This window comes from Phalangium opilio, unplaced genomic scaffold (assembly GCF_054372755.1).
Source record: "Phalangium opilio isolate 3A_F unplaced genomic scaffold, DU_Popi_V2 ptg000093l_1, whole genome shotgun sequence".
In the NCBI taxonomy this organism is placed as follows: Eukaryota; Metazoa; Arthropoda; class Arachnida; order Opiliones; family Phalangiidae; genus Phalangium; species Phalangium opilio.
Window position 1 is genome coordinate 2,171,911 of NW_028324198.1, and position 14,116 is coordinate 2,186,026.

A 14,116-nucleotide genomic window follows, 5' to 3' on the forward strand; every position below is an offset into this window, starting at 1 on the left:
TGCCACGGCTAGGGTCATGAAGATCCTAGCGCACGACAACACACATCGTCTTAACACTATTAAGTTGCAGGAGGGTGTGTACACTAAGTCTGGGGCTGAGACTCTCAAGCATATGCTGGAGGTCCACTTCCCTGACTCCACTCCAATCAATCCAACAAACCCTGACTCTCTATACCCTGTTCTGCACAGGGCGAAGAGAGAGGACTGGCTTGTAGCCAGGCAGGTTGTTACGATTCCCAAGCTTCGTTGGGCTGTCAACTGTTTTGAGCCCTACAAGTCTCCGGGACCCGATGGGGTCTTCCCTCGGCTTTTGCAGGAGGGCTTAGACCACATCGCCTCTCCGTTATACAAAATCTATAGACTTTGCACTGCTCTCGGTCACATACCTTGTGATTGGAAGCGATCTAGGGTCATCTTTATTCCCAAGCCCGGGAAGGTTTCCTACCTCGAGGCGAAGGCATTTAGGCCCATATGCCTGACCTCCTTCTTCCTCAAAATCCTGGAGAAGCTGGTGGACAGGTACATTAGAGACGAGGTACTTTCGGTAACTCCTCTCTCTTCTTCACAATTTGCTTACCAAAAAGGTAAATCAACTGAGACGGCCCTTCACGGCCTCACGAATTGCCTGGACAGGGCATTCGAGTTTCAGGAAATTTCACTGGCCGTCTTCCTCGATATTGAGGGGGCCTTTGACAAGGTCTCTAGCTCGGTTATTACTGAAGCTGTTAAGAGATTTGGCATCAGCGACACTCTTGGCCGTTGGATCAAGTCCATGCTTACCGACCGCGAGGTGTCGGCGTCCCTCCTTGGGGACTCTCTAGGGGTGACTACCAGCCGGGGCTGCCCTCAGGGTGGAGTGCTCTCCCCCCTGTTGTGGTGCCTGGTGGTGGACGAACTCTTGGAGAGACTCGGGGGTGCTGGGGGCTGTAGCTGCTTCGGGTATGCGGACGATGTAGCAATAGTCTTTACCGGGAAGTTCCCGGATACTGTCACCACACTTATGAGATCTGCTCTCTCTAGCGTGGAGCAATGGTGTCAGGCGGTTATCCTTTCCGTTAATCCTGATAAAACTGTCCTTGTTCCGTTTACGAGGAAGAATACTAAGGATCTGTTCAATGATATCTCCTTCTTTGGCCAGGTCCTGACAAAGTCCTCCGAGGTAAAATACCTGGGGGTGACCTTTGACTGCAGACTCACATGGAAGCCGCATCTTGATCGATGTATCAAGAAGGCCAAGATGCTTTTCTGGAGGACCAGGAGCTCAGTCGGCCAGACTTGGGGCCTCAACCCCAAGGCTGTACACTGGCTCTATACTGGGATCATCAGACCCATACTATCTTACGGGGCACTTGTCTGGTGGACAAGGGTCCGGCTGAAGACGGTGCAGGCTGCCCTGCGCAAGCTTCAAAGGCTTGCCTGCATTGGTGTTACAGGGGCCATGAGATCGACCCCAACTGCTTCCCTGGAGGTGCTTCTTGACATGCTACCTCTTCATCTTTTCATTGAGGAGGAGGCTGTCATGGGGGCCTACAGGCTCCACGTTAATGGCTGTTGGGTTCCAAGACTTTGGGATTACAGCCATACGAAGCTCTTTCGGGAGTACGCTGCACTTGAGCCGTCGTTAACGATGTGCTCTGACAAAACCGTTACCAGCTTTGATTTCACTAAGCCATTCAGCATCCACTTTCCCAGTCGGGCCGAGTGGACTAACCTGCTGCCTCTTGGCACTGGGGGTGAAACTATTTGGTTCACCGATGGTTCCAAGACTGATTCCGGCGCTGGCGCCGGCTATTACTGCCAAACTACAAGGGTCGGTTTTTCTGCTTGCCTGGGCACCTTTGCTAGTGTGTTCCAAGCGGAAATTGCCGCGATCTGTTATTGCGCAGACTACTGCATTAACAAAGGGTATAACGGACGGACTGTGAGGATCTATTCTGACAGTCAGGCCGCCCTGAATGCGCTGGACCAGTGTCAGATTACCTCTCAACTGGTGCGTAGCTGCCTTGATCTGCTAGCGCAACTGGCGTCCTGCAACAGGGTTCTGTTGTACTGGGTGCCAGGGCATAGCGGTTATTATGGCAATGAGCAACCCGATAGATTTGCGAAAAGGGGCGCGGAGGCCAAGCTCTTGGGGCCGGAGCCGGCCGTCCCCATCCCCTACGGGCATGTCAAACGGAGCCTGCATGACAGGATGACTGTCATACAAAACCAGCTCTGGCATGACATGGATGGCCAGAGACAGACAAAACAGTTAGTCAATGGTCCCTGCAGGTCTCGTGCTAGAGACCTAATTTCGCTCAGCAGATGGGATATTAGGCTGGCCACCGGTCTTCTGACCGGACACTGTCGGCTAAATAGGCACCTCCATCTGATGGGTCTTGCTGACGACCCCCTCTGCAGGTCGTGCCAGGAGAAGGAAGAAACATCCGCTCACGTACTTTGCGAGTGCGACTTCTTCGCCTCGCTTAGACTAGAACATTTTGATTCACACACTGTGGAGCCCTCGCGGGTCTCCTCTTTTACGGTGGAGCGAATTCTTCGCTACGCTGCGGCTACGGGCCTATTCAAGGCCTGATTATGAGGTTGCACAATATGCCTTTGGCATCGGTGCTAGGGCGTGAGCCCCGCCTCATCAATAATAATAATAATAATGCTACAAACAAGTTTGAAATTGACAATCTCGGATCGTCTTTATGAAATTTTAAGGATATCCGAATTTCATATTGGGATTATGACAATTTTGAGCTAAATGTTAAACGGACATAAATCAGCATTTTTAAAAATTTTGTAAAATTGTCAATTTGGTCCTATTTCTGGAATTTTTAGGGGGGCGCCTCGCGTTTCAATAAATGATTGTAAAAAATTGTATTATGTTAATTACAATAAGAATACAAACTTTTAATGATTTACGTTTTTTTGAAGTATCATTATAAATAAATGTCTGATTGAGCTAAAGTTATGGTCCCCTATATATATATATATATATATATATATATATATATATATATATATATATATATATATATATATATATATATATATATGTTTCTGCTTAATGCAGATTTTGAAAATGTAAAACCGTTTCTTAACATTCTTAATTAAAATGAAGACTGAAGGTACAGATATTAATCAAAAATGTCTTGATTAGAATCAAGACCTAAAAAGTATCGATAAGACTGAGGTTATCACTTGTCTGAAGGATCAGATATTAATTTTTCTTTTTCATTGAAACTTAAATGCATGCTTAAGAAAAAACAACGTTCCATTACCGTTTTCCGTTGAAATAAATTATTTTACTGGTAATCAATTTCAAAAATTTACTTATCTCGGCTTTTCGAGCCGGCTCGCGAGTTTATTCGCTGATATAATTCTTTCTTTTTAGTCTTTATTCTCTCCACCAATAGCTTTCCGATGTATTTTTACATGAAATAAAGCGTGGGAAAAATCTATCGTCTCTAACCTTGAGCATATTTTACCGAGCGGGTTTTACTGAACCACTACATTCCTAAACATGAGATGGCATTTAAAGTCGTTCTCAAGTTTGACGTTGGTTGTGGCAGTTTTTAATCGAGCCGAGCCGCCGTTATTTTGACTCGAGCCGAGCCGAGCTTTTAAAAAGCTCGCTCAACTCGGCTCGTGAACAGTCCTAGAAGCAAGGTCTAAAAATAACTTCTCCCCGTCCTCTACCCACTAAAGTACCTAGGATCTCCGAATTGAATAATTAAAATTTTGCCATTAACGCCTCGCTTTCAATTAAGCACGCCCACTAGTCACACTCGAGTTTAGTCTAGTCCTGATATAGTCAATGTCGAGTTATATTCAAACATTTTAACAGTAATAAAATTAATTTGTGTGATGCGAAAGCTTTGGTGATAAAACGTGCGTTCAGTCCTTAATTATTTTTCCTTATTTTATTACTCTAATGTTCGCCTTATAGACAAGAGGGTGTCGTGATAAAAATGATGTGTTTAGAAAAATTGGAAACACAATACCTTAGGGAGGGCTTAAGCCCCCCAAAATCGAGACCCTGGCGACGCCACTGAAGGTTTACAGCACATTTTAAGAGCTTATAATAAAATAAACTCGATAAACATTACGCTTTCCAATGTATTTGTTGCACCAAAATGAATAAGAATCATTTTAACTATAAATAACAAACTAAGAGATTTTTTTAAGGTATTTACTTTATGAAAACAATTCTAGACAGCAGTTTTAAGGATTGCTCTAGAGTTCACTCTGTGTTAAGAAGAGAGGATGAGGAGAAACTTTCATTACTCTTTCAATCAAGACTTCTCCCCAGAAATTTTACGCACTAAAATCAAATTCCCTGACTTTCCTGAAACTTTTAAAATACCCGACTTTTTCAGGTTTTCCAGGATTTCCAGGAATTGTGGCAACCCTGTACTATGAAATAATTATTTTCAATAAAGTCTTAGGCATTTTCAGCCAGAATGCTAGGGGTGATAATGTAGTCAGCCGCCTGTTGCTTAAAATTTCAATTTTACAAAATTAATTGGAAGCACGGTTAATGACTTTGGTGTTATTTTAACAATGTAAATTATTTAACGTTGACGCTTGTCTGACCATTTTACGCTGGCCTTGAGAGATTTCCTCAAAACAGTCGTCGTCTTGACCTCGAATTATTTTTTTCATACATTGACGAATTTGCTTTGGGAACACATAATTGCTTGGCTCGCGGTCAATCTTGCACAAACACAGTTGGATCTTTCGTCTGCGTCCAAGATAACTTTTAGAACAACCCGATTATCAATGCCCAGCCGGCTTCGAGTATCATCCTTTACGAGACAAAGATGGTAAGTTAAAGGCCGACTTCCATCGAAAAAGAGTTCTAGCGAACTAAAAAGCGAGCATCGAGACTAACAATGGAGTAGCGACCGTGCCGATTTTCGAAGCCCCGCTGGGTCAAAAGTTCGAACTGTTCTAGCTAAATTAAAGCCGTGCAATATGGTTCTAGCACGGAGCTTTTGTTAACAGGGAGAGGAAACTTCCTTCGCCTCTAGAACTGTAAACGCTCTTCGGAAACGTAGACACTATTTGTTCAAAAAATGTGGAACGTATTTTAACCCTCCTCGGTTTTCGCCGGTAAAAAAGGGAGCCTATGTAAACAACAAAGATGGCCGCCTTCACTCGTTCGTTAAAAGGCATAAGCCTTGGTGTTTTAAAGGTTTAATTTTTAAATTTTGAATGAACTGCGATTCCAGTCTAATAGTTAGCTCAAGGGGGAAGGAGGAGAAATGTGTATACCGTAGCTGCATAAGCGATTCACGGTACAAATAATCTATTAATGGCAAGGAATTGAAGTTCCACCAAGAAAATAACGTCAGACTTTGTTTACGTGGGCTCGGGGTGCGCGCGATTAGCGAAAGCGTTGCGCAGAACCGAGGTACGCTAAGGGCTAGGGGGGAAAGTCCGAGTTTCCTCTCCCTGTAAATAGAAGCTCCGTGGTTCTAGCGAACTGAAGATGAACAATAGAGAATTTCTTTCAGGGGAAAACAAAAATTCGAGGGGAAATAAATTTAAAAGGATTTCTATTGTTCATCTTCATTGCACGGCTTTCAGTTTGCGAGAACCCATCCATCTTTTGCCTCCCAGCGGGGCTTCGAAAACCGGCACTCGATGCTCGCTTTTTAGTTTGCTAGAATCCTTCTCGCTGCTGAAAGTCGGCCTTTAAAATCAGAACCTAATTTGAATTAAGAAATCATTCCAAAGTATATTCTGAATTTTTGGCTATGCAGAAGAATTAATAGAAGAATCGATAAAAAATCACTTAATTTTCTACTTCACCCTCCTTTGTTTATAGCATTTTTATCGAGAAAATAACATAAAAACCTTTAGGTTTGGGTTGCTTGTTGCTATTATAGTAATCGTATTGAATCGATTAATTTAATCATTAAATTTTAATTGGCATTAACTTAAACGTGCCAAATGGAGGGGGGACTCTTCGTATCATATCCAGGCTAAGCTAAGGTAAAAGGTACGCGTCTTTCAAGTGGTTTGTTGTTTTCGTTGACTACCTGTCCTATCTTCAAAATTGATAAGCGGAATTAAACTCAAAAATGTTTCGTATCTGATTAATTCTTGGGAAGAATGACCTTCTTCAGTTTTGGAAAGGTGAAGGATTAAAAACGATAACACCATCAGAGAGAATTTACGATAACACCATCAGAGAGAATTTACGATAACACCATCAGAGAGAATTTACGATAACACCATCAGAGAGAATTTACGATAACACCATCAGAGAGAATTTACGATAACACCATCAGAGAGAATTTATAATAGGGAGTGCAAACTGAGGAATATTATGTATCTAAAAAATCACGTGATCAAAAATTTGTGGCCAGGTCTATTTCCGGTACTATTTTTTTGGTCCATCGATAACACTTAAAACCTCCCTTCGAAGCGATGGCGACAGTCTCCTCGTGGATTTCAATTGTAAAATACGATCAGTTCCAGCAGAGAGAATTTATAATAGGGAGTGGAAGCTCTTGCCCTTGACAGTGCTAAATACAATGTAGCTCAAACAAGTAGGCTGCGACGCTAAAACTGGCCAGGTAAATTTCCCCTCACAATACTCTCCTTTAATTTTAAAGTTTGTCCACAATCACGGTATGTTGTAGAATTACTCAATAATGGTTCGCGATTTCGAGTGCGACTGGCGCCATTTGGAGTTAAAAGGTAGTGTACATCTCCCCTGGAGACCTTCCTGCAACATTCTAGACCCACCCTAGAGGAAGGGGCCACAAAAAATTGTATCTGAAATAGACCTGGCCAGTTTTGTTGATCACGTGATTTTTGAGATACATAATATTCCTCAGTTTCCACTCCCTATTATAAATTCTCTCTGGTTCCAGTCCGAACTTATACCACGAAAAACAGTGGAGTCTTACCTCTGATAAAAAGAACTTACCAAGGTAGATTTTTACTGAGGGAGGGAAAGATATGTTCAATTCAGGGCAAATTATGAGTATTCGAGATGGAAATGGCGTGACTTAATCTAACAAACATCACGTGATTCATTGAGGTAGATAAAAGGGGTCATCTTGGTTTCTTTGAATATTACAATGATGTGTTGCAATTTCGAGGTTTAAAAAGCGTTGTTCGGGGAGAGGCGAGCGTCAGAACGGTGCTCATCGATGTGCGATTAGGAACCAGGTCCAACAACTTAGAGACATCAAAATGGTAAGTGATGCAGTTTCGAGACCTTAATTAAGACTCGCAAAAAATTCCTTTTATACGTGAAAAATGGGATATTTGTTTTGTAGAACTGCAGGTCAAATCATAATGAAGTTTTATAGAATAGTTTAGGAATAAAGGAACATTGGTTTCGTTTCTGTTTTATAAAATTTCACGGGGATGCCCAATTCCGCACAATTTTAGAGAATCGTAGCTCAAACCGCACAATTTCTATGGCCCACTTGTGCACAGTTTTTACATAGAAATTTTAGTTCACCCTTTTTTGTCATAACCCTTTTCTGCAAAGATTTAAGCTTAGGTGTGGTTTGGGTAGGGTTTGGTTAGGTAAGGCCATTGAGTTCTAATATATGTATTTCTAGAGGTTTTGTTGAATTTCCTCCTCGCTTACTCGGATTCGTCGAATATGATTACTTTATCATTAGTCGTTCGCGCCATCTGTCGCATTACGTGGGAAGCTTAAAAGAATTTCCCACGATTTTGCAGGAAAGCGCCCCTCAAAATCGCTGCAGCTTCAGTTTGAAAATTAGGCTTAGGAAGAAGTAAAGCGCGAAATATGAAAGTAAGGTAATTCAAAAACAGCAACTGGAGCCTAATAAATAATATTTGATATTTAATAAATGGAATATTGATCAATTTCTTATTAAATGCGTGTTTTTACTTGGGTATTATATGTTATTAGTTATTAAAGTAACACATAATGTGAAAATGTATTACATTTTAAAATGGGTCGAAAATGCTCAGTAGAAAAGTGTGCACATGTTAACACTGGTAGAAATAAACATTTTTGTGACATAAGTATATACAAATAGAAAATTAATAAATATTTAGATAGTTCAACCCTTTTTGAATTGTACGAATAAGATTCCCTACAAAAAATTCGGACTTACCAAAACAAAAAAAAGACATGTGCGCTGATTATATTTGTCAAGTTGACTCACGATAGTTCAAAAATACATTTACTATCGGTTAATGCAGTTCCTTTTCTGTTTTTACTCGAATCTAGCAATCCAAACTTAATTTGAATTGAAATTGAGCTTACTTTCTTTATCAAAGCGATTACCAAACATTTCCTATCTACATTAAGAAATTATATCAGACACCATAGCAACAAATATGTGTTTTTAAAGTGAAATAGATGGCGCCACCACCTAATGATAAAGTTGTCCGTCCGTCCCCTAATTTCAAAAACGATGGTCGCGCGAGCGCGAAAACCCCATATCAAAATAGAACTCTAGAATGATATGTTCTGAACTTAATGGGTAAGGCTATGCTACAATAGACGCTTACTATTTATTAAACTTGTGATTTGACCACTGCACCTTTGCAATATCACCATCGATATAGAAAAGCGTATTAATAGACGACAGCATTAAAACAACCCTTTGCCCCCACCAAAAACAAGCTGTCGAAATAATGTAACCAATAAAAGGCGTCGCTGCTAAGTCAATCAACAAAAACCGGATCTAGTTAAACCGTCGCCGGGCTTTTCAAAACTCCTTGTGAAAGGCTATACTTTCTGCTCCTCTTGGTATATTCTCTTTGTTTAAAACAATTGTTTTTTTTTGTTAAATAATTAAAGTAATAGATGCATTTTATTTTTTAATTCCGTTCATAAAAACTGCATTAAAAATTAATGCATTTTTAATTAGCATCGAACATTTTCCGATCATAAACCTCACATTGGGATTCAGTCCAATGGGTCAGCGGCATTAGTTTCAGGGTTACAAAATAAAATCAACAAGAAAATAAAAATGTTTTAGATGCAAACCGTGCTGAAATAAGTTTCTAAAACTGTGCTGAAAGGGGCTATTGGTTATTAATGTGTCCAAAAATAGAACAGCGCGGAAACGGGCCACCTCCGAATTTCACATGAGAAATAATGAGGTTTTATAGGAGTAAAATTCCGCATACTGCGGGACTATTTTTGTAGATCTATCGAACTTTCGTGAGGAAAGTTACGTGGGAAATTGGTGGGATATGAAGATTGAAAATGGAATTTGATAGTTTCTGTTCCATGGGCAATTCTCAATTAAAGGTTAAACTTTACGGTTCAGCACTTAGCACATTCAAAAATACATGTTTTTTTAAATAAATATCATTTATTCAAGGTTAATTATAGGATAATTGGCTGAAATTAAGCCGCGCGCGGAAATTATTTAAAATATATATTTTCCATGTTTTATGTCTATATTTTACCCTTCATATTATAGGTTAGGCTAGGTTAGGTTAGGTTTGGGTTATGTTATATGTTTAGATATTTTATGGTATTTGGTGGCTAGGAAGAAGGAACTAGTGCCCGGGTTTTTATGCTCATGAAAATATTGATTTAAGTTTGCTTCCGCCGCGACTTAAATGTAATTAATAATGATCATATAATTAACTTCCAAGAAATGATATTTATTAGAAAAACTATTTTGAATGCGCGAGCTAAACCGTAAAGTTTTTCACAATTAAATCGTAGCATTTTAAATACGTTTATTACTTAGTATTCGATGCCTTAGATAGGTGAAAAGTTTACGAGAAATAGTCATTGGGTTTAAGCCTAATCCAAGGCTTAATTTCGTTGCTAAGCCTTGTTTGAAACTTTGAATTGAAGCGCGCGAGGGGCTGGCTCTCGAACTCTTACGTCATTTTGACGAGGAATTGAAAAGAAAGAGTTTCCGCGCATTGCGATTATCACAATCGATTAGTGCACGGGTGAACCCCAGTTTTGGATAATTTCAAAAAATTGGAATCTCGGTGAAATGTCAAACGATTTTAAAGAAACTTGTCTTATTTTAAAGAGATAGGGATCCCCTAGTCACCAACCCTTAAAATGTACTTGAAAAGTGCATTTAAAAACCGGCTCGCCCATTTAAAGTGTTAGAGTCACCAAAAAGTTTTAAAACTAAAAGGTTTTATTCGCATCTGAAAGATCAAATCTTTCTAATTCAGAATATCTATTTATATAATGCATTATAATTTTTCAAATATTATTAAAACCCCGGCTTTCGCAGAATTTTGACAGTTAAATTTCGCGGTACTCCATATACCCCTGGTGACGTCACGATTCAAGCGCGCGTGAGCAAATTTGCGTAGAAGATTTTTGGGGGGTTTTTCTCCTTGCTACGTCACTCACGGCATCTCGCGGAAAAGCCAAGCGCGAGCTCCCGAGTCTACTAAAGCCGCGCAAATCTGAATAAATTAGGCTTAACGCGGCGTTGAGACACTAACAGGCGTCACGTGAGCGACATCAAGAGAGAAAATTTCTCCCTACTACGTCATCAAGCGAAACCAAATTTTAACTAGGCCTTTTCCAAACACAATACTTTAATTGCAATTTTATAAATTTCTACGAAACCAAATACAAAGGAGTAAACATATAATAATAAACTAGATTTTTCAAGGATTTTTTTGGTATTTTAAGTTTGTTGATGACGAAAATTATGGCACTAACTCTTTAAATTGAAAATTTTCAGGATTTGGGAGCTGGTTGATGGGGGAGTGGCACTCGTCATTCGGGAACGTCGAAGAGCAGCGATTGAAGACGCGAGCTTTGAGTTGGTGGTCCGCTCCACGGAACGGCGGAGTGAAACACCCCTCGAATCTCCCATAAAGAAACAAAGTCTTTCGAGGTAACTTCATCAAATTTTTAAAGTTCTTTCTTAAATTATGGTTGTGCATTTTATTAATTGCACCCATATCGATCTTTTTCAAATTGCAGCGGGTCGTTCCTTCTGGGCAGGGTGAAGGAAGACGCCCAAACTCATTCAAAGTGCAACTATCGAGAGACAGACATCGAAATGCTAAAGTTCATTTTCAAATAGATTCTTATCTTTAATCTCAATCGAAGACAACGAAATTGAAACGGTAGAACTTGATTATGGAAAAGTTCAGTTCGGGAAAACAACTTGTTCAGGGTTAGCAATAAATTCCCAGATTCCCCAAAATGATTCCTTCAAAATATTTTCCCTAATTATTCTGTAGCTCAAAAGCTATTTGTCAATGTCAATAGGGATATTTCTTCAGAATATTATTAAGTTACAAACAAGTCAACTTTTCATTTGAACAAATATCTTTTAAACACAAATTTATCATGCAATTTTGCTATTTTCGTAAACCCAAGAACTGTTGTCAAGTTTTGTTTTCCACTGAAATCAAATTGCCTTCCCTGGCTAAAAAATTTTTAATTTCGAGGCATTTTTTGGCGGTCAATTTCAAAACTCAATGTATATTCCAGGATTTCAATGACCCATGGTCATCTCTAATGAAACAACGGAGTCTTCGGCCTCTCTTCTAAACTGCTTCAAAGACATTTTCCAGGTAATTTCACGACACAGACAATTTCAGTTCGGGCAAACTACGTCGAATCGAGTAATTGCGGATTTTGAAGGTTCCAAATCACTGATTCATCTGTCTTACAGCGGACGATCATTTCTCGAGTTGGGAAAACAAAAATTCGAGGCCAACGAAAAACACCGACGCGATGGTGAAAGATCCCAACCCTGATGGGCCATTTCAATCCAAGTGAGTGCAGTTTAAAACTCCATAGCTATCAATATTTGGTTTTGAAGGCGTGTCTTTAATGTTTTTAGACTCAAAATAAGAACGCGCTGAAATGAAATGAGCGTCAACCGACAACGAGGAACAAAATGAAGCTCCCGAACACTGTTACTTCCCTGTCCCTGACGTCAACACCCATTAGTGTACTTCCCCGTGTAAATACACGAATGTGTTGGGAGGAACAATGTCCCGAATTACGCAGTCACCAATTGGCCACTTTTAAAATTAAGATCCACAATCGCCCTTGAAACAAGAACTTTCTTAGGAATTAAATCCTGGGAAACTGATGGAGTGGTTCAGAAGAAAAGGGAATTCACCGAACTTACACGAAGCTTCGCGGGATGGTGACGTAAAAAGAGTAAAGACATTATTAGCCAGAGGGGAAGACCCAGACAAGCGGGAGGAGGAAAATGGTGGCACGGCGTTACACGTCGCTGCCCAAAATGGACATGTTGAAATTGTCGAACTACTTCTTGGAAAAGGAGCTCGAATTGGGGCCTTCGACAATGAAGGCAGAACACCCTTATACTTGGCATCCTGGCAAGGCAAATTGGACGTCGTCCCTCACCTGATCCAAAACGGGGCGCAAGTCAATCAGGCCAAAAATAGTGGCGCCACACCCTTGTATATCGCTTCTGAGAATGGTCATTTGGACGTCGTCACCCACTTGATCCAAAAGGGGGCGCAAGTCAATCAGGCTCGTAACGATGGCACCACACCCTTGTTCATGGCTTCCCAGAATGGTCACTTGGACGTCGTACGTCTCTTGATCCAAAATGGGGCGCAAGTCAATGGGGCTCGAAACGATGGCGTCACACCCTTGTCAATCGCTTCCTATAAGGGCCACTTGGAAGTCGTCGGATTGTTGCTGGAAAACGGCGCCGACATCCACTTGACTAACAATGTTGGTCGCACCGCTTTGTCCTACGCGAAAGATTCCGTTAAAAAACAAATTGAAAAATTGTTTGATGAACACGAAAAAAGGAAGGCAGAAGAAAGAGAAATTTCGAACGAAGGAGCAAAGAGCGAGGCGGCGGGATCGAGATCCGTTCAGACTGAAGAGAATTCAAATCTACCCGCGGATGTATCCGTCTTGAACGAAGACAAGGAAAGATTGGAAATTCAAGTCTCGTCGCTCAGGATTGAAAAAGAGAAATTAGAGAGTGAGATTGGAGAACTGAAGCGAGAAAGATCGGAATTAAGTGGATCGAGTGAGACGCCGATAAACAGCGCCGGCCCTTCGAGAAGTGACATTGACGAGATTGCGGCCGGGAAAGGGATCTGGCCCAATTGACGGAGACCTTATCCAAGATGAACCTACGCAATGCCAAAATGAGGATGAGACTCAATAACAGTTCTGCGCCGGCGAGTCAAGGGCAACAGTTCAACCTAGTGAATCAAGGGACCATCAACATCTTCGGGCCGACAACAATAAACAACACTCCGATAGAACAAAGAAACATAAACCTGGGAGACAACTCTGGAGGAACGACCGTCAACCCTCAATAACTGAAAAGGTAAGCTTTTCTCGAAACGAACTGAAAAGGCTCGAAGCTATCATATAATGCGCTTAAATTTCTATATCCAATTTAAAGAGGTAGGGGGTCTCTTTCTCTTTGAAATAAGACAAGCTTCGTTAAAATGGGTTAACAATTAAAGGTCTACTTTCAGCGAAAAGGCTTCTAGCGAACTGAAAAGCGAGCATCGAGACTAACAAAAGTTGGAAATGTTCTCGATAACTTAATTTATTTAAATTTATTTCCTCTCGAATTTTTGCTTTTCCCCAAAGGAAATTCTCTATTGTTCATCTTCTGTTCGCTAGAACCACATTGCAGCACGGCTTTCAGTTAGCTATAGAACCCTTCCATCTTTTACCCCTGCGGGGATTTGAAAATCGGCACGGTCGCTACTCCATTGTTAGTCTCGATGAGCACTCGGTTTTCACTTCGCTAGAACTCTTTTTGATGGAAGTTGGCCTTTAAACGAGATGCAAATTTTAGAAATATTTTGAAACTCGGGTTCACCCTTTTAATCTATTGTGATATTTGAAATACGCTGGCATTATTTTCTATTCCCTTTGACGTCATAATTACGCAAGAGGTTGCCGCATAAATTAAAATTTTCAAAATAGGCTTAGCAAGAACATTACAGGAGCGATTAAATATGTGCCTGTTTTTATCGGCTGATAAATTTCAACCTTTTTCAAAATAACACTAAATGGACATGTTTGAACCCCCATATTACTGCTAAATATCTCGTTTATTGCCACCTCTCACATTTTTTTACTATTTTAGGAGGCGCACTTTTAGCCACTCTTAAAATCACGCTAAAGATTGAACTTAGTCTTATTTCTCTT